This window comes from Somniosus microcephalus, chromosome 2, assembly GCF_052327205.1.
Source record: "Somniosus microcephalus isolate GS21.2 chromosome 2, FLI_Smic_1.0, whole genome shotgun sequence".
Lineage (NCBI taxonomy): Eukaryota > Metazoa > Chordata > Chondrichthyes > Squaliformes > Somniosidae > Somniosus > Somniosus microcephalus.
In genome coordinates this window covers 172,922,154-172,943,435 of record NC_140988.1, presented here as the reverse complement: position 1 = coordinate 172,943,435, position 21,282 = coordinate 172,922,154, and positions in this window count along the sequence as shown.

Sequence of the window (21,282 nt, the reverse complement as noted above, 5' to 3'; positions counted from 1 at the left end):
TCACCGTTATTGAAGTGTAAATTGGGCAGCAAGTTCTGACAACCGCACATGCACAGTTAAATGCGGAAATTAGGAAGTTGTTGTCCAAGTTGCCCTGCTCCTCCAGAGGCTATGCTGTACCGGTATCTCGCCGAGAGACCTGGCCTGGAAATACATGGAACGGTGTGTAGTTGTGGTATTTACGTGATAGAGACCCACTAAACTCGCCAGAAAAAGTTAGGGCTTGTCCATTCCCGTGTAAGTAAATTTTTAACAGTGTGTTAAGTCTTAATTACTGCCAGAAACCTCTCTGACACTGAAAATTAACTTAAAGTGTGAAGTCTCATTCCTTCAGATTTTAATTATTGTTAGAGATTTTTTAAAATAAAAAAATGTAAAATAATTTATTAAAAACTTTTTCTTTCTGTCTCTTTTATCTCTCTTAATCCCATCTTTTTTTGCCTCTTTATTTTGCTTTCTGTACACGATTTGACATTGAAATAACTTTGCTAACTTGCACTTCCTAGTTCAGACGCTGCATGCTGCAGTAGGATTCTTGAATCTGATTGGTTAAGGAGATACACAACTGTTTGCCCTGTTCACACAGGTCCCAGATCCCCTGTAAAGGGCACCACGTGGAATGGTTTTCTAATCACCGCAAGTTGCAGTGCAAAATACCATAGAAAGTCTGTGGGCAAGTGTAAGTATAATGACGGCATTCATTCACCACTGACCGCAAAATCCGGGTTTACTGGGCCATACCACCATAGTAATGGTGAAATGACAGTGAATGCCATTACTGGCATTGTGGGGTGGCAGTATTGATTAAGGAGAATATTACAGTGCTGGAGTGAGAGGATGTCCTGGAGGGGTCAAGGACAGAATCTATTTGGTTAAAGTTAAGAAACAATAGAGGTGCCATTACACTACTAGGTGTGCCCTATAAACCACCTGCTAGTGGGAAGGGTATAGCGGAGCAAATTTGCAGAGAAATTACAGAGAAGTGCAAGAACTATCGAGTAGTGATAATGGTGACTTCAATTATCCTAATATAGACTGGGATAGTAATAGTGTAAAGGGCAGAGAGAGGAAAGAATTTCTGAAGTGTCTTCAGGAGAACTTTCTTGATCAGTACGTTTCTGGCCCAATGAGGAAGGAGGCATTGCTGGATCTGATTCTGAGGAATGAGGTGGGTCAGGTGGATCAAGTTTCAGTAGGGGATCATTTAGGGTACAGTGATCATAGTATCATAAGGTTTAGGTTAGCTATGGAAAAGGACAAGGAGCAATCTAGAGTAAAAATACTTAATTGGAGGAGGGCCAATTTCAGTGGGATAAGAACAGATTTGGCCCGGGTAAATTGGAATCAAAGATTGGCAGGCAAAACTGTAATTGAACAATGGGCTGCCTTTAAAGAGGAGATGGTTCGGGTACAGTCAAGGTACATTCCCACGAGGGAGAAATGTAGGACAACCAAAGCCAGAACTCCCTGGATGACAAAAGAGATAGAGAGTAAGATAAAGCAGAAAAAAGGGGCGTATGACAGATGTCAGGTTGAGAATGCAAGTGAGAACCAGGCTGAATATAGAAAGTTCAGAGGGGAAGTGAAAAAGGAAGAGGGGCAAAGAGGGAGTATGAGAATAGACTAGCAGCTAACATAAAAAGGAATCCTAAAGTCTTCTATAGGCATATAAATAGTAAATGGGTAGGAAGAGGACGGGTGGGGCCAATTAGCGACCAAAAAGGAGACCTACACATGGAGGCAGAGGGCATGACTGAGATACTAAATGAGTACTTTGCATCTGTCTTTACTAAGGAAGAAGATGCTACCAAAGTCATAGTGAAAGAGGAGGTAGTTAAGATATTGGACGGGTTAAAAATTGAGAAAGATGAGGTATTAGAAAGGCTGTCTGTACTTAAAGTAGATGTCACCAGGACCATATGGGATGCATCCTAGGATGCTGAGGGAAGTAAAGGTGGAAATTGCAGAGGTACTGGCCATAATTTTCCAATCCTCCTTGTATACAGAGGCGGTGCCAGAGGACTGGAGTATTACAAATGTTACACCCTTGTTCAAAAGAGGGTGTAAGGATAAACCCAGCAATTACAGACCAGTCAGCTTAACCTCGGTAGTGCGGAAGCTTTTAGAAATGATAATCCGGGACAAAATTAACAGTAACTTGGACAAGTGTGGATTAATTAAGGGAAGCCAGCATGAATTTGTTAAAGGCAGATTGTGTTTAACTAACTTGATTGAATTTTTTGATGAGGTAACAGGGTGGGTTGATGAGGGCAATGCAGTTGATGTAGCGTACATGGACTTCCAAAAGGCGTTTGATGAAGTGCCACATAATAGGCTTGCTAGCAAAGTTGAAGCCCATGGAATAAAAGGGACAGTGGCAGCATGGATATGAAATTGGCTAAGTGAGAGGAAGCAGAGAATAGTGGTGAACAGCTGTTTTTCAGATGGAGGAAGCTATACAGTGGTGTTCCCTAGGGGTCGGTACTAGGACCACTGCTTTTCTTGATATATTTTAATGATTTGGACTTAGGTGTACAGGGCACTATTTCAAAAGTTGCAGATGACACAAAACTTGGAAGTATAGTGAACAGTGAGGAGGATAGTGATAGACTTCAAGAGGACATAGACAGGCTGCTGGAATGGGCAGACTTGTGGCAGATGAAGATTAACGCAGAAAAGTGCGAAGTGATACATTTTGGTAGGAAGAACGAGGGGAGGCAATATAAACTAAAGTGTACAATACTAATGCTAAAGGGGGTGCAGGAACAGAGAGACCTCGGGGGGTATATGTGCCCAAATCATGGAAGGTGGCAGGACAGGTTGAGAACGCAGTTAAAAAAGCATACGGGATCCTGGGCTTTATAAATAGAGGCATAGGGCTGGATTTTGTCAATGGGGAGATTTTGGAGGCGGAGCTCCCACTTTTTGGCTTGTAGACCCGCCTCCATCGACTTGTGACCAACCCACACTATTTTCCCTTGATTGACCTTGTTAAGCCCAGCCAGTGGGCTCAGCAGGCCAATTAAGGGACACCTGGTTACTGGTGACGTCAGCGATTGATATTTCATCTGTCAAGAGCTTTTGACAGATGATAAATCAGCGTTTGACAGCTCTGTGAAGCTGTCAAACACTGACAATCTGTCTTCTAACTTGAGTCCTTCTACTCAGACTCAGAGAGCTCTCCAGTCCAGAAAGCAGCGGCTGCAGCTTTTGACAGTTCAGTGGCCATTCTGCTTTCTGTGCCGGTGGGCTGAGGGACTCCCGCGAACTGAAGGAAGGAAGCTGCAGGAGAAAGTAAAGGTAAGTAAAACTTATTAAAACACTTTACACTCACCTCACACACTTACCTCTGCACACATGCACTCATCACTCACCTGCACAACAGACATCTCGACCCCTCCAACCCCTGCAGACCAACGGTCCGCCTCGCTAACTTGGTGAGGTTCGGAGCTGTCAGACAGCCCACACTTCAGGGCTAAAAATAGGGATTAGGCAAAAACTGCCTGTTAACTACCTGTTAACAGGCAGTTAATTGGCACTAATCCCCTTCCCGCCTCGGGGAGGCGGGTCCCAGCACAGGTTGGGTATCTGCCTCCTGGGACATTGGCAGGAGGCGGGTTGGGGGTGGGATGGGTACCTGCCCCTCAAGCCCATAGAGTTGAAAAACAAGGAAGTTATGATGGAACTTTATAAAACACTGGTTCGGCCACAACTGGAATATTGTGTCCAATTTTGGGCACCGCACTTTAGGAAGGATGTGAAGGCCTTAGAGAGGGTGCAGAAAAGATGTACAAGAATAGTTCCAGGGATGAAGGACTTCAGTTGCGTGGATAGACTGGAGAGGCTGAGATTGTTCTCCTTAGAGCAGAGAAGATTGAGAGGAGATTTGATGGAGGTGTTCAAAATCATGAAGTGTCTGGACAGAGCAGATAGCGAGAAACTGTTCCCATTGGTGGAAGGGTCAAGAACCAGAGGACACAGATTTAAGTTGATTGGCAGAAGATCCAAAGGCGACATGAGGAAAAACTTTTTACACAGCGAGTAGTTATGATCTGGAATGAACGGCCTGAAAGGGCGGTGGAGGCAGATTCAATTGTAGCTTTCAAAAGGAAATTGGATAAGTACCTGAAGGAATAAAATTGTATGGCTATGGAGAAAGGGTGGGTGAGTGTGCTGAAGTGCTCTTGTAGAGAGCCAGCACGGGCTCGACTGGTGAATGACCTCCTACTGTGCTATAACCATTCTATGATTCTACTGTCATCACTAAAGTCCTGGGAAATTAGTGGAAAATGCCACTGTTACAGCAACGCCATAATTTGCTGGGATATTAGCATCATTGTGTGGTTCTTGAAATGACAATATCGTGTATATATAGTCTAAAAGCACAAAAAATTTACATTCTCCGTGAACTGCATTTAAAATTGCTAAATTACTTTATTGAGTGGATGGCCAATCAATTCATTTCAAGCAGTGGACTTTGCTGGTGACCACTACTCAGGATTCACAACTAATCTCAGATTTACCATTGGAGAGGCTGAACCAATAGCAGAGAGGTACAGTTAAATTCTAAGGACACTTTTGATTTGGCCATGATCATTGAGGATTTGTGAATTAACCACAATGTCTTGGAGAATATCGAGGATATACAAGGCAGTGTGATAGGTGCTAATTTCAAAGGTCTGCTGTTATCTTCCGTTTTACAATTGACAATTGGATTCCCATTGAGCAGCAGCACCGCTGTCTCCAGATGAACTGAGCTGTGTGTACAGCTGACCTGATTCTGAGCAGCAGCGCCACCAGAAAGCACCCTGCATCACCAGTATTATCGCTGCGGTGTATGATAAGTTTCCTGGCAAATTTTGGCTTTGGCCCAGAGGTAACGATCTTAATTATGGCAACCGTCACCAATAATGTGGGATCTCCAAATTCCGGGCCATTAAATATCGATTGGCTCAAAGTCATCAAGTAGAATTTTCTTTGTTATGTTTGACGTTTAACATGTTGGGAGCAGTTATATATTAGACTGGAGATCATTATTATATATTTTACACAATTTTGCAAGGACAAATTTGAGAAACATAAATCTGGAAATGACTGTTGCCGGTATCAGTGGGCGATGGTTATAACTTTCATGTAGCACTCCTCCGCCTGCTGCTTTAGTGTAGGCATGGGACGTACACAGGCTGACACCTACCTTAAAAAGCAGATGGAGGACTGTTGTCTGAATGCATTAAGCATTTATTCACCAATATCCAGGCTATGAAGTTTCAGATTAAAGGGAATTGAAAATGATTCAGTGTGGTGTCATTACATTTCAAAAAATATACAAATTTGAGTTATAAAATAAAATTTGTTCAAGCTTCATTGTTTTCCATATAACCGAGGAACACACTGGGATGCATATAATAGGGTGGAATAAATTAGTTACAGGCTTGACATCAATACCCATTTCACACTACAATGAGAAATAAAACACAAGATCACAAATGTCAACATACCCTGTGCAGTAATGGCACACAGAAGCAGGATGAGAATCATCACAGTAGCAGCTCTGTTCATCCTTGACTCTGTGTTGCTGAATAGATTTCTACTGAAGGATCTTCTGTCTACCTGCCTCTGTCCCTCTTTGTTGAGTGAAGTTCTACTGAAGAGAGCATCACTGAGCTGCTATTTATTGAGCTCTTCCACTTTCATTTTACACAATCTACAAAGGAGAACATTGTCAAACATGGGAAACTCCTGAGGAACTTCCCTTCTCTTCACTTGAGTCAAATGTTCTTGAACTATTCCATCCTTGACAGTTGCTTAAAAAAATTAAAGGAAGATATTATTAACATCACTCCATAGTAAAGACTTGGCCAGATGATCTTTAACGTTTTGATGAAAGGTCATCGACCTGAAACGTTGGGCTAGATTTTGCTAGGGCCGGGGAGGCGGGATTGGAGGCGTGTGGGGGATAAAAATCGCAGAACTGGCGTGCGGGCCCAAACCCGCCTCCATCCCGCCTCCACGCAATTTTCCTAAATTCGTGTCTGCTGGTCCCGACTCCGTCCCGCCTCCAGGAGGCGGGATAGGCCCTTAAGGCCCTTAACAAGCCCTCAATTGGCTCTATAATCCCAATTTCCTAACCAGTTGCAAGTTTAATCGTTGTCCCACGTGAAACACGCCTGGTGGGAAACACACATCTGAAACCTGACGGGAACACAACTGGCTTGCGGAGTAGCAGCTGCAGCTCAACCATTAAATGGCAGATTTGAACAGGCTTTAATTGCAGGTGGCATAACTTTGCTCTCTCAGGTCTGGGGGATCTTTCAGAAGGCATACCCACAGCTCTGGAAGTTTGCAGCCTGACAACCATCTCCAGTGTGACCTCCTGGGAAACCCCTTTCGCCACCTTCACTGAGCGCTTCCTCAACTGAGGCATCTACCAGAAGCATGGGAGCCATTTTTGTCCTGCCCTTCTGGATATTACATGAGGCCGCCCAACAGCAGCAGCAACAACAGTTGCGCCAAGCTGCTGCTGCCCCACCTGAGGATGCACAGGCCAGAAGGGGCCAACGCATGGAAGGCCGTCGGCGCAGGAGATACCCCCCAAACAGGGTCTACAGACGCAGGGTCAGCTACCTCAACATGTCTGAGCAGCAGTGCCAAAGGCGGCTCCGACTTTCGCGAGAGATAGTGGCTGACATCTGCGCAATGCTGCAGCAAGACCTGGAGCCCAGAGGAGCAGCTGGACACCCCTTATCAGTGGCCGTCAAAGTCACCATCGCACTCAACTTTTTTGCCTCGGGCTCATTCCAGGGATCAGCGGCAGACATCAGCGGCATCTCCCAGGCGGCCGCACACACCTGCATCAAGCGGGTAACCGATGCCCTCTTTGCCATCGCGCACAATCACATCCATTTCACCAAGGATCGAGCAAGTGTCATGGCGAGAGCGGTTGGATTTGCTAATCTTGCAGGCTTTCCAAGGGTGCAGGGCATCGTTGATTACACACATGTGGCCCTTAAGGCTCCCCATCGCAATCCTAGTATTTTTGTCAACCGCAAGGGCTTCCACTCCCTCAACGTTCAGCTGGTGTGTGACCACAAGAAGGAAATTTTGCATGTTTGTGCCAAGTACCCTGGCAGTTGCCATGACTCCTTCACACTGCGCCAGTCTACTGTGCCTCCACTATTCAGTCCACCACACCAACTTAACGGATGGCTACTTGGAGACAAGGGCTATCCCTTGAGGACGTAGCTATTGACGCCGCTGAGGAGGCCAGCCAACGCAGCTGAGGAGAACTACAACTCCAGCCACCTTTCCGCCAGAGCCATGATCGAGCAGACCATTGGTCTGCTGAAGATGCGCTTCAGATGCTTGGATAGATCAGGTGGAACCCTGCAATACTCAGCAGCCAGGGTCTCCAGAATCGTTGTGGTTTGCTGTGTGCTTCACAACATGGCACAGCGTCGTGGCTTGCAAATGGCCGAGGACCAAGTGGCTCCTGACATATCCTCCTCAGATGAGGAGGAGGAGGAGGGGGAGGAGGAGAGCGAAGACGAACATCTTGCAGAGGCTCATCAACCAGCGGCAGCAGTGCACGAGAACATTGGTGGCCGGCATGCAAGGAACGCGCTCATATTGGGCAGATTTGCTGAGCCTCGCCCATGAGGGACTATTGCCTCGCATCCTTTTACCTGAGCACTGACAATAGCCAGGAACCAGCTGACTTCTAGCGATATGACCACCATACTGACCTCAAAGTGAAAGTCCCATTCGCGAAATGACACACACCACAACTACAGCAGTAGCCAACAGATGATTTATTACCATTATTCTGATGGCTTTCAACCATAACACATTAAATTCCACCCAAGTGACTACCCTTGTGACTATTTGTGCAGTTTCTTTCTCTTACGCGTGCTCCTACGTAGTGGTTCCCCAGTGGCATCAGCAGATGTGGAGGCCCCTTGCTCACTTCCTTGCTGCTCCTGTCTGGACACCTTTGGCGGGCGTCCTCTGGGGTTGCGAGCCTGTAAGGGCTGCGCAACAGTCTGCTGCTCCTGCGGCTGTGCAGGGGTTGAGACGCCGATCTCACTTGGGTGCTGACTCAGGTGGGGCTCTGACCGAGGACTTGTCAGTGGCATGGAAGTTTGAGCGCTTGGAGAGGAGCCCCCACCTCCTTGTTCTCTGCCACCATCATCCCTCTCATGGGTCAGGTCCCCCTCAGCGCTTGCAAGTGGCGAGAGAGCACCTTGCTGCACATCAGGTGAGCCATGGGGACCCGTGTCGGGACTGGCAGTCCTTCTCAGAGGGACTGCCATGAAGGTCTGGTTTCTCTGTTCAATAGCTGCCCATCGCTCCTCCAGAGATGTCAGTCTAGTCTGAACACTCACCATGTTTTCAACACTCGCGCGACTTATCTCCTCCATGGCCGTAGCCAGCCTTTCCACAGAGGTTGCCATCCTTTCCGTGGTAATGCGTTGATGCACCAGTGACTCCACAAAGGCTCTGCTCATGTTAGCGACGGACTCCTCCATTCGCTGCACACTCGCAGCAACCCTGGAGACAAAACCTGCCAGAGACTCCTGCATATTTTCCTGGAGTGCCATCACCGCTGATACTGTGGATGGACCCAGAGGCAGAGGGTCGACATGCAGCTGAGCCGAGCTGGGAGAGTGCTGCGCCCTCCGACTAGGACTCTCCACTGCTGTCCCTGTCTCCACCATCTGCTGAGGCTCACTTGTGAGCTGTGATACACCAGGTGACAACACTACTCTATGTCCCGAAGGTCCCACCGAGGTGTGAGTGTCTGCGCTGGTGCTGGGTGCATTGCCTTCTGCTGACGCTGCGCCCTCAGAGGTTGCAGCTTCCTCTGAGGAGTCTGGATGCTGAGGCTGAACCTCCTCCTGCGTCCTGGAGACGGGAGCTTGCGATGGTCCTGTGGGGGAGTAAAGGAAAGTGGCAGAGATGAGAGGCCAGGGTTACCTGCACAGTGCTTATTGCAGATGATCAGAGGTCCATCTGCTAGAGCTTCCAAGTCATTATCAGCGAGTCATGCAATGCAATTGAGAGAGTTGGAAAACTCTTCTGTCACCAGCTTGCTCTGCTGCACCGGTCTCTCCGTCCCCCACTTGTGTGTCGTCCTGGATGCCGACGATCTCCAGGATCGCCTCCTCCCATGGGGTCAGCTGGGCTAAGGAGGCTGCCCCTCCCCCTGTCCTGGCTCGCTCTCTTCGGTTGTGAGCTCTCTTTTCCTGCAATGGGGGAGACAAGTGGAGTTTGAGCGAGAATGAAGGAGTGAGTGTAGAGAATCGATGGCATAGATGCTTAGAAGGAGAGAAAGATGGAGTGAGATGGCAAGACCAAGGGCCCTCCCTATGTGATGTAAGTTGTTTTCATAGCATGACAGTGATAGGGAGTGTGAGGGCTGCATAGTCCATTAGTTAGGTGAATGTGACCATAGAGAGAGAGGGAGTGGGAAAGGGTGCATGGATGTCAGTGTCAAGTGGGATGTGGAGGAAGAGATTGGTAAAGCTGAGAGCTGGTGAGAAAAGGCAATGGGGATCAGATTAAGAGTGATGGGAACATCATACTCACTTTTCCAGTGCGCAGAAGATCATGGAAGCGTTTCCGACACTGGATCCATGTTCTGCTGGTATTCGAGCTGGCGTTCACCTGCTCTGCCACCCTCAGCCACACAGCCTTGGTTTGCTGGGGTGGCTTCTTCCTCCCCGAGGAGGGGAAGAGCACCTCCCTGCTCTCTGTCGCTCCCTCCACCAATGCCTGGAGGGCTGCCTCGTCAAATCTGGGGGATGCCTTACTCCGATGTGTCGCCATGATTGATGATGGTAGCAGCAGCTGCCAGGGCCAGAAGCTTGGCAGTCTGCTGAAGTGAGCAAGGCTTGTGGAAGCCCTTAAATGAAGCAGCAGTGATGATGTCATCGGAGGCGAGCTTCCCACCTGAAAAGCTCTCCGGCTAGGGGTTCCCACACCTGGGGAATCAATTGGGCTATAAAATCAAAATTGCATCAATTTCCCACATCGTTCAGGATTCGTGTGGGAAACACGAAATGTGGGGAACACGACCCCAACCCGCCCCCGTAGCAAAATCCAGCCCGTTGACTCTCTTTCTCCCTCCACAGATGATACCTGACCTGCAGTGTTTCCAGCGTTTCCTGCTTTTATTTCAGATTTCCAGCATCCGCGGTATTTTGCTTTTGTTCTTTAACTCAAGTTGCTCTAAAAATATTCAAAACTTCTGCACAGTTTACAGCAGCAACAGGCAATCAACCAATTGTGATAGTTGGTAATATGCTTTTAAGTGTTAATTTTAAAGATTTAACTGGGACAATTTTTTGTGTCAAATTTCATCTAATCAAGTTCTTACCATGTAGTGGTGTTGATAATACCTTCCTTTAATTTTTGCACAACTGTTAATGACAGACAGTTAAACATTGATAAGATCAAAGTCCACATAATTTGATACTTTTGTATGTTTATCCCTAAGAAAATAGCATCAGATGAGCTGCAGAATCAACGTTTCTGTTAAGTTGCGCGGCTGCACGGTTACGCAGCGGTCTGAAGGTCCCATGCAGGCTGCTCACCAGCTTTTAAATGGAAAAAACAGGCGTGTGCGAAAATTTGAATGGGCCGCACAGCCCGTTAAAGGGGCCGTGCGCCCCAAAAAATAAATTAGCAGGGAACATTGTGCCGAGTAATCCAGTTCCAGGTCTTACACTTGACACACTGGGGAAGTCCTCAACGTATTTTTAACACTGATCTTTCTCACTATAATAAGAGAAAACACTGACCAGACAATGGAGCTAAAGCCTGTGATTTACAGGAAATATCACTCTCTTTCACAGGCTGTACTTTATGGTGTGACTCTTTGGACCTTAATGCTCCAAGTTTGGAAATACACCTGTAGTTGCAATAAGGGAAATCTAAATGATAGGAAAGGACTCGCATTTATATCGCTCATTGCCTCAGGATATCCCAAACAGCCAATGAAGTACTCTTGAAGTGTAGTCACTATTGTAATGTAGGGAAATGTAGTTCTAAAGTTGGTTCCAGTTGCCATTTGCAATGAATTCTCAGCCTGATGATGCAGCAGCTCCAACTCAGGAATAGAAATATCTTCAAATACTGTTGCACCAACAACAACAACATGTATTTATATTGTGCCTTTAACGTAGTAAAACTTCCCCAGGCACTTCACGGGAGTATTATAAGACAAAAAATTTGACACCGAGCCACATAAGGAGAAATTAGGGCAGATGACCAAAAGCTTGGTCAAAGAGGTAGGTTTTAAGGAGCATCTTAAAGGAGGAAAGAGAGGTAGAGAGGCGGAGAGGGTTAGGGAGGGAATTCCAGAGCTTAGGGCCTAGACAACAGAAGGCACAACCACCAATGGTTGAGTGATTACAATCAGGGATGCTCAAGAGGGCCGATATCTCGGGGGGTTATGAGGCTGGAGGAGATTACAGAGATAGGGAGGGGCGATGCCATGGAGGGATTTGAAAACAAGGATGAGACATTTTAAATTGAGGCGTTGCTTAACCGGGAGCCAAAGTAGGTCAGCGAGCACAGGGGTGATGGGTGAACAGGACTTGGTGTGAGTTAGGACACATGCAGCCAAGTTTTGGATGACCTCAAGTTTACGAAGAGTAGAACGTGGGAGGCCAGCCAAGAGTGTGCTGGAATTGTCATGTATAGAGGTAACAAAGGCATGGATGAGGGTTTCAGCAGCAGATGAGTTGAAGCAAGGGCAGAGACGGGTGTTCTGTCTGTCAGTAGTAAGACACAGACTGCAGGAGAATGGTACAACAGGTGTTTACTCAACGTGGCTCACTCTGGAACTGAACTGTACAGTTAACTACTCAGTGCTATATACAGGTGTGGTCACTGCCGGTACTACAGCATACATGAGCTGTAAAAAGTAGTTCCACCCTTAAAGGTATATACATTACAATTCCTCCCCTTTTAGATTAACAGTACCATAACACTCATTTAACAATTAAATATCAAACTAATTACAATGAACACTTTTAACATACAACGTTAGCTGAAAATAGTCCATTTATATATTCAGTCTTTGGGGAGGCTTTCTGATCCTTTCTGGATAGCGCCTTTCCCGAGTGTCTCGCTCTTGGTGCGGAGGCGATTCTGGCACCCTGTCGTCGGTTAGGTCATCAGCTTCCGATGCTACTGTTTCTGGGGTAGATGCGGTCTGTACGTCGGGTTCCTCACCAGGTACGTATGGGCGAGGCATGGGGTTGACTTGTTCCTGTGACTCTAGGATCTGGTCAGCATGGCGTCTCACGATGTTCTCCCCAACGTCCACTGTGTACATTAGTGGGCCCTGCCGTGTGCATATCGTTCCTGGCTGCCATTTTTCTGTTCGGTAGTCGCGGGCCAAGACTGGTTGCCCTACATTGAAGCTCCTTGTTGGCTTCTCATGGATGTGCTGGAATTGCTTACTCTCAACATCTCTTCGTATGTTTGGTCTGAGCAAATCCAGGTGAGATCTTAACCTTCGGTTAAAGAACATCATGGCCGGGGCCTGGTTGGTGACTGCATGTGTCGCATTCCGGTAGGTGAACAGGAAATTGTCCACCTTATGCTGCAGCGGAATGTTGTAATTGTACATAGCCTTTATTGCCTTCTTAAAGGTTTGTACGAACCTCTCAGCCAATCCATTTGTGGCTGGATGATACAGGGCGGATGTGTAATGCCTTACCCCATTCTTCTTCATAAACCTCCGGAACTCTTCGGACACAAACTGTGGTCCGTTATCGGAGTGTAAGAATTCGCAATAATTTACAGTTCTGAAGATTCATGTTTTTGATTAAAGTATCCCTGGGCAATGTGCTTTTTAAATTTTCCAGGGATAAAATGGCAGTCACCACATGGCCATGGACAAAAGAGGTTTGGAATGCAGCTTTCTGTGTCTGGAAGTAAGGTTCAATGAAGACAAAGGACAATGCTTTGTTTACAAAGCAACTGAATGCTATTAGCATTTGTTTAGATACACCTGAAACTGCAGAAGAGACGTTTGCACCTTGAATGGGAAGCGTTAACTTTAAATGGGTTTCCAATCACCCAGTACTGGACTATAGAGCAGATGTATCTCCCTTTTGTTTCAGCAAAGGGAGCTCTGAAAATCACATTAACTCAATCTAACCACTTTGAGTTAGCCTATCACAGCTTTGGGGTTAATTTTGCACACAGCCCTTGCAAGGCACGGATGTGAGGGGCTCACCAGGTATAAAAAAAGGGCTGAGCAGCCAGCTCGCTCTCTTGACTCTTGGCTCTTGGCTCTTGACTTCCTGGGACGATAAGGTGAGCTCTCTCTCTCTCTCTCTCTTCGCTGGACCATGTGAGCAGAGATTTTCTGACTCTCAACAAGGCAACCTAGCAGGAGTTAAAGGGGGATGGTGATTTAAGGGAATTGCTAAGATTGTTTAAATACATTGTAGCCATTGTACCCCTTGTTTTTGCCGTGTGTACCCCCTTGATATATAGTTTTACAATTTTACTGTGTTCGTGTGTGATAGTTTGATATTGTGATTGTAGTTTCTTTTGGTTAATAAAGCTTGATAATTTTCTCTCATCCAAACCACGTGTTCCGTTTTAATATCATTAATTATAAGTTCCTCCACTCAGAACTAAAGGGGGGGTAGCGAAATTGGTTTAGAGTGCAGCAGCAAAAAGACTGCTGGCCAGGTAGATTACCTTAAACCAGTTTAAAAGAAACCCCGAAATCCTTACAGGAGCAAATCTGTTCTGGCAAGCCGTTCCTGGCAAAAATGATCCGTAGGACTGCAATAGTTTTCTCCATGGTGGTGGAGGACATTTTGATCACCTCAGGCCATTTCGAGTGCGCATCCACGGCTATTAAAAACATTGAGTCCATGAATGGACCAGCAAAATTAATATGCACCCGTTGCCATGGAGATGAGGGCCACTCCCATGGGTGTAGAGGGGCATGTGGTGGCGCATTTTGGACTTTCTGGCATCCTGAGCAGCTCTTGGTCAGGTCCTCGATTTGTTTATCGATTCCCGGCCACCACACATAAGCCCTGGCAAGGCTTTTCATTTTTACCCCTCTCAGATGACCCTCATGAAGCTCATTGAGCACTCTATCCCTTAACTTGGGTGGAATTACCACTCGGGATCCACACATCAAGGTCCCCCGGCACACTGACAGCTGTTCTCTTCTTGTTGAGAATGCAGGCAACAGTGAGTCGCCATGTACTGGCCATCCCTTCACCGTCAAATTATATACCCGAGACAGTGTCGGGTCATTTCGGGTCTCCTTTTCTATACGAGCGTTAGTTACCGGTAGGTATTCAACTATAGTCGAATGAAATATTTCAACAGGATCCACTGCTGGTGCTTCCTCCGCAGTAGGCAGTGGGTGGCGTGATAGCCCATCAGCATTTCCATGCTGTTTCGTGCCCTTATATTCAATCACATAGTTGTGCGCCCCAAGAAAGAGTGACCATCTTTGTAGTCGTTGCGCAGTCATCACCGGAACGCCCTTCTTCAGATTAAAAATGGAGACAAGAGGCTGCTGGTCAGTCAGCAAGGGGAATTTCTGCCCGTGCAGATAGTGATTGAACTTTTTCACTCCCCACACTAGGCTGAGGGCCTCCCTGTCAATCTGGGCATAGTTACGCTCGGCTGAGGTTAGTGATCGTGATGCAAAGGCTATTGGCCTCTCTGAGCCGTCCGAGAATGTGTGTGATGTAAGAATTCGCAATGATTTACAGTTCTGAAGATTCATGTTTTTTGATTAAAGTATCCCTGGGCAATGTGCTTTTTAAATTTCCAGGGATAAAATGGCTGTCACACCACATGGCCGAATGACAAAAGAGGTTTGGAATGCAGCTTTCTGTGTCTGGAAGTAAGGTTCAATGAAGACAAAGGACATTGCTTTGTTTATAAAGCAATTGAATGCTATTAGCATTTGTTTGTATATCGAGTGGATACACCTAAACTGCAGAAGAGACTCTTTGTATCTTGAATGGGTTTCCAATCACCCAGTACTGGACTATAGAGCAGATGTATCTCCCTTTTGTTTCAGCAAAGGGAGCTCTGAAAATCACATTAACTCAATCTAACCACTTTGAGTTAGCCTATCACAGCTTTGGGGTTAATTTTGCACACAGCCCTTGTAAGGTAGGATGTGAGGGGCTCACCAGGTATAAAAAAAAGGCTGAGCAGCCAGCTCGCTCTCTTGACTCTTGGCTCTTGGCTCTTGACTTCCTGGGACATAGGTGAGCTCTCTCTCTCTCTCTCTCTCTCTCTCTTCGCTGGACCATGTGAGCAGAGATTTTCTGACTCTCAACAAGGCAACCTAGCAGGAGTTAAGGGGGGGGATGGTGATTTAAGGGAATTGCTAAGATTGTTTAAATACATTGTAGCTATTGTATCCCTCGTTTTTGCCATGTGTACCCCCTTGATATATAGTTTTACAATGTTACTGTGTTCGTGTGGGATAGTTTGGTATTGTGATTGTAGTTTCTTTTAGTTAATAAAGTTTGATTTTTGTTCTCTCATCCAAACCACTTGTCCCGTTTTAATATCATTAATTATAAGTTCCTCCACTCAGAACTAAAGGAGGGGTAACGATTTGAAACCGCTGTTTGTAAATTGGTTTAGAGTGCAGCAGCAAAAAGACTGCTGGCCAGGTAGATTACCTTAAACCAATTTAAAAGAAGCCCCCGAAATCCTTACAGTGACAGCACCGTTCTAATGCCATAGGGTGACGCATCACACGCCAACCGAATTGGTAGTGCTGGGTTGAAATGGGCCAATACCTCTTTCGATGTGATTAGTGTTTTGCTCTTCTGGAAAGCTAGTCTACATTCGTCACTCCACTTCCATGGCACTCCAGTTTGCAGTAGAGTGTTCAGTGGGTGTAGTATTGTAGACAAATTTGGCAAGAACTTATGGTAGTAGTTTACCAGCCCGAGGAACGACCTCAGTTGTGACACGTTTTCCGGTGCTGGAGCCTTGACTACTGCCTCAATCTTTTCTGGGGACTTATGTAACCCCTCTTTATCGACAACGTGGCCACAATACGAGAACTGTTTTTTAAAAAACTCGCATTTGGGGCGGTTAGCTCGGAGCCCATATTCCTTCAATCTATTGAGCACCTGCTCCAGGTTGGCGAGGTGATCACTGTCATTTTCGCCCGTGACCAGGATGTCGTCCAAATAACACTGGGTCCCTGGGATCCCTTGCAGGACTTGTTCCATTGCCCTTTGCCAAATAGCCGGAGCTAATGCTACCCCGAATACCAGCCGGTTGTATTGGTAGAGACCTTTATGGGTGTTGATTATGAGGTATTTTTTTGATGCTTCTTCTACCTCCATTTGCAGATACGCCTGGGCCAGATCAATCTTAGTGAAGCGTTTCCCTCCAGATAGCGAGGCGAAAATATCTTCAATCCGCGGAAGTGGATATTGCACGGTGTGAAGGACTGTGTTCACTGTTACCTTAAAGTCCCCAGAGATGCGAACTTTCCTTGGTTCCCCAGGCGTACTGCTCAACGACTTTTTTATCACAGGGACGATGGGTGTAGCCCACTCGCTCCAGTCTACCTGAACGTTCCAAACTCTCCAGCTCTGCTTCGACAGCTGGGCGGATCGCATAAGGTACCGGTCTGGCCTTAAAAAATTTTGGGCTTGCGTTTTCTTCGATTTTAATTGTTGCTGTCATGCCTTTTAGTGTTCCGAGTCCTTGCTGGAACACTTCTTGCGCGTCGGTTAGGATCTTTGACAGTCGCCCAGGTGTGACGTCATCATCCTTTTTGGCAGCCACAGTCAGTGCTTGTATGGAATGCCAATCCAGCTGTATTTTCCAGATCCATTCATGTCCCAGTAATGGTGGTCCTCCATCTTGCAATACATACAGGTCTAGTTTTGGTGTTTCCTTACTGTTATATATAACGGTCACCCTTATTTTTCCTTTGGGGTAGACTTTTTGCCCCGTGTACGTCTTCAAAATAATTTTTGTGTCTCTCAAGGGTATGTGTGAGAATAGCCGCTCGTAATCCCGTTGGTTTATGACTGTTAGGGCTGATCCTGTGTCCAATTCCATTTTTACCTGGACTCCTGCTATCTTGAGAGTGACCCAAATGGTTCGGTGATCCTCCGTTTTGATCACATTATGTAGTTTCAGACAACTCAGCTCCCTGTTTTCAGAGTCGGTATCACTCTTTTGTTCATCTGAACAATTCTCCGTCACCTTATGTACCTTCTTGTACTTTTCTTTTGGAGATTTCTTATTGCTGGTTTTCTTTCCCGACCTGCAGACTCGTGCTATGTGTCCTACTTTTCCACACTGTCTGCACACTTTGTCTTTGAACCAGCAATCATTGTGGTCCTGTGTTGTTCTGCCGCAGCGATAGCACTTCTCTGTTCTGTATGACATTTCGTTTGTGCCTTATTCTTGCGGTCTCTGTTGTATCTCTGCAGCGCCCCGTGCTGCTGCTTCATATGATACCGCAATGCTGAAAGCCTTGTCCAGCGTAAGGTCCTTTTCAGATAAAAGCCGTTTCTGGGTTCCTTCACTTTGAAGCCCACACACAAACTTTTCCCTTAAGGTATCTGCCAGTCCCGTTCCAAACTGGCAGTGTTTCGATAGTTTGCGCAGTTCTGTTAAATATTCAGCATTGCTTTCATCCTTATGCTGGTTCCGTTTGTGAAACTTGAATCTTTCTGCTATCAGCAGCGGTGTGGGGTTTAAATGTTCCTGTAGTATCGTCACTATGTCTCCAAAACTCTTTTCCACTGGCTTCGCTGGGGTTACTAGATTTCGTAATAAGCCATACGTCTTTGCACCCATTAAATTTAACAATACCGGCGCTTTCTTGTCATCTGACACCTCATTTGCCTTGCAGTATACCTCTATTCGTTCGACATATGTAGTCCAATCTTCGACTTCATTGTCAAATGCGGTGATACTGCCACTCTTCGGCATTTTGGGTGTGGTTTTAAAATGGCATCTCCCGCGCTTTCCTTCCTCCCCCCGCTGCTGCCATCGCCGCTCTCGGTGGTCCTCGTGGCAATGGCGGTGCCCTGTAGGTTTCATGCGCTTCTCCTGCGCTGCTGCCAAAGCCGCTCTCGGCAGTCCTCGTGGCAATGGCGGCGCCTCGCGGGTTTCTGCGCGTCTCTCTCCCTCTCCTCGACGCTGCACGGCCCCTGAACACCAGCTGCGCCCTGTGTGCTCTGCCATCTCTCTCTCTCTCCCATCGATGCTGCTCGAGCCCTTTGCTGTGCCGCTTCGGGCTCTAGCCCGCCACTGTCCGGGAAGGGTCTGCGCACTACCTGTTGCCAGCCCGTTTTGTTGGACCACCGCGACTGGAAAGCCAAGCCTGGCTCTCAACAGCCTCCCCCGCAATTCTCGAGTCTCTGCTGGATGACTGGGCGGTTGCCCGTGGTCGACGCCCGTGTCTCTGGCCTTGACCTCCAATCTACTGGTCTCCAGGAACGAATCCCTGGGAGGTGATACAGAGTTGCAGGTAGGATCGAATTTGCCTCGTCGCCAATGTTGTGTCCGTCAGTAGTAAGACACAGACTGCAGGAGAACGGTACAACAGGTGTTTACTCAACATGGCTCACGCTGGAACTGAACTGTACAGATTACTACTCACTGCTATATACAGGTGTGGTCACTTCCGGTACTACAGTATACATGAGCTGTAAAAAGTAGTTCCCCACTTAAAGGTATCACTCTCTCCTTCCCCCTCTCTCTCTCTCCTTCCCCCTCTCTCTCTCTCCTTCCGCCTCTCTCTCTCTCTCCCTCTCTCTCTCTCTCCTTCCCCCTCTCTCTCTCTCTCCCCCCCTCTCTCTCTCTCTCCTTCCCTCTCTCTCTCTCCTTCCCTCTCTCTCTCTCTCCTTCCCTCTCTCTCTCTCCTTCCCTCTCTCTCTCTCTCCTTCCCTCTCTCTCTCACTCCTTCCCCCTCTCTCTCTCTCCTTCCCCCTCTGTCTCTCTCCTTCCCCTCTCTCTCTCCTTCCCACCCCTCTCCTTCCCCCTCCCTCTCTCTCCTTCCCCCCCTCTCTCTCCTTCCCCCTCTCTCTCTCTCCTTCCCCCTCTCTCTCCTTCACCTCTCTCTCCTTCCCCCTCTCTCCTTCCCCCTCTCTCTCTCTCTCCTTCCCCCTCGCTCTCTCTCCTTCCGCCTCTCTCTCTCTCCCCCCACTCTCTCTCTCTCCTTCCCCCTCTCCCTCTCTCCTTCCGCCTCTCTCTCTTTCCCCCCCTCTCTCTCTCCTTCCCCCTCTCTCTCTCTCCTTCCCCCTCTCTCTCTCTCCTTCCCCTCTCTCTCTCTCCTTCCCCTCTCTCGCTCTCCTTCCCCTCTCTCTCTCTCCTTCCCCTCTCTCTCTCTCCTTCCCCTCGCTCTCTCCTTCCCCCTTCCCCTCTCTCTCTCCTTCCCCCTCTCTCTCCTTCCGCCTCTCTCTCTCCCCCCTCTCTCTCTCTCTCCTTCCCCCCTCTCTCTCTCCTTCCCCCTTCCCCTCTCTCTCTCCTTCCCCCTCTCTCTCTCTCTCCTTCCCCCTCTCTCTCCTTCCGCCTCTCTCTCTCCCCCCTCTCTCTCTCTCTCCTTCCCCCTCTCTCTCTCTCCTTCCGCCTCTCTCTCTCTCCCCCCCTCTCTCTCCTTCCCCTCTCTCTCTCTCTCCTTCCCCTCTCTCTCTCCTTCCCCCTTCCCCTCTCTCTCTCCTTCCCCCTCTCTCTCTCCTTCCCCTCTCTCTCTCTCCTTCCCCTCTCTCTCCTTCCCCCTTCCTCTCTCTCGCTCCTTCCCCCTCTCTCTCCTTCCGCCTCTCTCTCTCTCCCCCCTCTCTCTCTCTCTCCTTCCCCCTCTCTCTCTCTCCTTCCCCCTCTCTCTCTCTCCTTCCCCTCTCTCTCTCTCCTTCCCCTCTCTCTCTCCTTCCCCCTTCCTCTCTCTCGCTCCTTCCCCCTCTCTCTCTCTCCTTCCCCCTCTCTCTCTCTCCTTCACCTCTCTCTCTCTCTCCTTCCCCCTCTCTCTCTCCTTCCCCCTCTCTCTCTCTCTCTCCTTCCCCCCTCTCTCTCTCTCCTTCCCCCTCTCTCTCTCCTTCCCCCTCTCTCTCTCCTTCCCCCTCTCTCTCTCTCTCTCCTTCCCCCTCTCTCTCTCTCTCTGCTTCCCTCGCTCTCCATTAATGTCAATGATAACATTGCAAAATTATAATTCTGCTTGCTACCTCCAAATTCACATAGAAGGAAAACTGTAAAACCTGGAGTATATGGCTACTGGCGATCCTCATTAACAGAAAACGAAGTTAAAGAACCACCTCCTGGGTGCTTAGCAAGAGTTCTTCCATCGCAACAGTTTTATAAACAGTTTCTCAAATGTTATAGAGCGTACCTACACATATGTTATATCAAAAGAAAGCTTATGATTAGGGGAGTGTCATAGGTGTGTTTATTTTTTGGTCAGACAAAAATTTTTCGGACAGTTTACAAAAAACGGACAAAGTCCGCTCATTTCAGCTCATTAGCGTTGAGTGACGTGATGGTTGACCAATCCTACAGGGGATCCGCAGTATGATGCGTCACAGGGGGCGTTTTATGGTGTGTGTGTGCGGGGCCGCTGAGCTGAGGTGAGTCGGGCCGGCCCTGAGGCGCTAGGCCGCGCACGTGGGCTCCGGGTCACCGCGGCCGGGCTCTGAGTCCAAACCCTGCCCCGGGGTGTCTTCCTCTCTCTCTCCTTCCCCCTGTCTCTCTCCTTCCCTCTCTCTCTCTCTCCTTCTCTCTCTCTCTCTCTCCTTCCCTCTCTCTCTCTCCTTCCCCCCTCTCTCTCTCCTTCCCCCCCCTCTCTCTCTCCTTCCCCCCTCTCTCTCTCCTTCCCCCTCTCTCTCTCTCCTTTCCCCCTCTCTCTCTCTCTCTCTCTCCTTCCCCCTCTCTCTCTCTCCTTCCCCCCTCTCTCTCTCTCTCTCTCTCCTTCCCCTCTCTCTCTCTCTCTCTCTCTCTCCTTCCCCCCTCTCTCTCTCTCTCTCTCTCTCTCCTTCCCCCTCTCTCTCCCTCCTCCCCCCTCTCTCTCTCTCCTTCCCCCTCTCTCTCTCTCTCATTAATGTCAATGATAACATTGCAAAATTACAATTCTGCTTGCTACCTCCAAATTCACATTGAAGGAAAACTGTAAAACCTGGAGTATATGGCTACTGGCGATCCCCATTAACAAAAAACGAAGTTAAAGAACCACCTCCTGGGTACTTACCAAGAGTTCTTCAATCCCAACAGTTTTATAAACATGGCAGAGGGTTCTTCAGTTCC